Here is a 3,128-nt window from a genome sequence, read left to right as displayed (position 1 = left end):
GTGATCGATTCCCCCTCCGGCGGAGCGCCGGAAAAAGGCCCCAAGATGGTATCTCACGGGTACAGAAGGTTGCAGCGGTGGAAATAGGGTTTCGTGGTGCTCTTGGATGTTTCAGGGTATATGAGTATATATAGGCGAAGGAAGTAGGTCGGTGGAGCCAGGAGGGGCCCACGAGGGTGGGGGCGCGCCCTCCTGCCTCGTGGCTTCCTCGTTGCTTCCTTGACGTCCACTCCAAATCTCCTGGATTGCGTTTGTTCCAAAAACGATCCTCGCGAAGGTTTCATTCCGTTTGGATTCCGTTTGATATTCCTTTTCTGCGAAACACTGAAATAGGCAAAAAACATCAATTTGCACTGGGCCTTCGGTTAATAGGTTAGTCCCAAAAATAATATAAAAGTGCATAGTAAATCCCATTAAACATCCAAAATAGATAATATAATAGCATGGACCAATCAAAAATTATAGATACGTTGGAGACGTATCACATGATTTGATATCTTTGCAAGTCTCTTCGAACTATCGATTTGGTTTGGCCAACTAGATTGGTTTTTCTTGCAATGGGAGAAGTGCTTAGCTTTGGGTTCAATCTTGCGGTGCTCGATCCTAGTGAAAGAAGGGGAACCAACACGTATTGTATTGTTGCCATCGAGGATAAAAAGATGGGGTTTTCATCATATTGCTTGATTAAATTCCTCTACATCATGTCATCTTGCTTAAGGCGTTACTCCATTCTTTATGAACTTAATACTCTAGATGCATGCTGGATAGCGGTCGATGTGTGGAGTAATAGTAGTAGATGCAGAATCGTTTCGGTCTACTTGACACGGACGTGATGCCTATATTCATGATCATTGCCTTAGATATCGTCATAACTTTGTGCTTTTCTGTCAATTGCTCGTCAGTAATTTGTTCACCCACTGTAATAATTTCTATCTTGAGAGAAGCCTCTAGTGAAACCTATGGCCCCTGGGTCTATTTTCCATCATATAAGTTTCCGATCTATAATTCTAGTTTCCTATTTACTTCCTTTGAAATCTTTTACTTTCTATTCCATAAACCAAAAATACCAAAAACATTACCTTACCGTTTATCCATCTATATCAGATCTCACTTTGCAAATAACCGTGAAGGGATTGACAACCCCTTTATCGTGTTGGGTGCAAGTTGGTGTTTGTTTGTGCAGGTATTCGGTGGCTTGTTGCGTTGTCTCCTACTGGATTGATACGTTGGTTCTCAAAAGCTGAGGGAAATACTTACTCTACTTTCCTGCATCACCCTTTCCTCTTCAAGGGAAAAACCAATGCAAGCTCAAGAGGTAGCAGGAAGAATTTCTGGCGCCGTTGCCGGGGAGATCTACGCCAAGCCGAGACATACCAAGTACCCATCATAAACTCTCATCCCTCGCATTACATTATTTTCCATTCACCTCTCGTTTTCCTCTCCCCCACTTCTAAAACGATTTTCGAAAAGATTCGCCTTTTCTTCGCCTTCTTTTGTTCGTCTTCTCGTTTGCCTTTATGTCTTACTTGGCTCATTTGCTTGCTTGCTTGGAATAATTGTGTATTTATTACAAATCAGAGAACCTAAGGTTTATGGATCTTCATCCATTTGCTAATCTTTTGAAGAGATCCAATTATGATGAACCAATTGCTAGTGAGTTGAGTGCACTAGATTATCTTTATGAGGTTTTGCTTGAAATTCGTGAATCTACAAATTGTGATGAAGTGTTGAAAGAAGAAAATTATAAAGTGATTCACGATAGTGCCTGGAATGAAAAGCATGATTGCAATGATGTTATTATAAATTCTATTAATTTCAATTGTGCTAATAATATGCAAAACCCTAAGCTTGGGGATGCTAATTTTTCTACGTCTACTACTTGTTGCAATGATCATGATTGGGGTGATTCTTTTTATGATCTTGAAAATTTATTTAAGCCCCATGATGAATATGAGATTGATAATAATTTTTGAAATAATTTTGAAAGTCAGTTTGGAAGAGTGTCAACTTTAGATCTCACATATTTGGAGAATGTTCAATCTTATGAAATTTTTGATAAAAGTGGGTTTGGAGAGGTCATGACTTTAATTAATGTTAATCCCACTATTTTGGAAGAGTGTCAACTTCGCATGCATGTGGATCGTGTTGAGAATATGTTATGTGATAGCTATATTGTTGAATTTGCTTATGATCCTATATGTAATTTTTATGAGAGAGGAAAATATGGTTGTAGAAATTTCCGTGATATTAAATTACCTCTCTTCATGTTGAAATTGCTATCGTTTCTTTCTTCTTCCTTGCATATGCTAGTTTTTGCTTGCCTTGATAATTTGTTTTCTTATAAAATGCCTATGCATAGGAAGTATGTTAGATTTAAGTGTGTTTGTCACGTGCTATATGATGCTCTCTTTGTGCTTCAATTCTTGTCTTTCATGTGAGCATCATTAAAATTATCAATGCCTAGCTAAAAGGCTTTAAAGAAAAGCGCTTGTTGGGAGACAACCCAATATTTTTCCTTGCTGTTTGCCAATAAATATTTCATCTAGCCTCTGGTTATATGTGGCTTTGTGTTTTAATTAGTGTTTGTGCCAAGTAAGACCTTTGGGATAGCCTACGGTGATAGTTGTTTTGATCTTGCTGAGAAACATAAACTTTTGCACCCAGGAAAATAATTTTCATAATTCACAGAAGCGTACTTTTGATCTGATTCTTTTTGCTCTGGTTTGGTACACAAATTTCTCAGGTGTCCTTTTTAGAATTTTTGGATTTATAGAGGTATTCGAGAGTTATAGATTACTACAGACTGTTCTGTTTTTGACAGATTCTGTTTTTCGCGTGTTGTTTGCTTATTTTGATGAATCTATGGCTAGTATCAGGGGGTATGAACCATGGAAAAGTTGGAATACAGTAGATATTACACCAATATAAATAAAGAATTAGTTCACAACAGTACCAAAAGTGGTGATTTATTTTCTTATACCAACAGAGCTTACGAGATTTTCTGTTGAAGTTTTGTGTTGTGAAGTTTTCAAGTTTTGGGTAAGGATTTGATAGACTATGGAATAAGGAGCGGCAAGAGCCTAAGCTTGGGGATGCCAAGGCACCCCAAGGTAATATTCAAGGACAAC

The sequence above is a fragment of the Aegilops tauschii genome, chromosome 2 (assembly GCF_002575655.3).
Source record: "Aegilops tauschii subsp. strangulata cultivar AL8/78 chromosome 2, Aet v6.0, whole genome shotgun sequence".
NCBI lineage: Eukaryota > Viridiplantae > Streptophyta > Magnoliopsida > Poales > Poaceae > Aegilops > Aegilops tauschii.
This window is presented reverse-complemented; position numbering follows the sequence as displayed.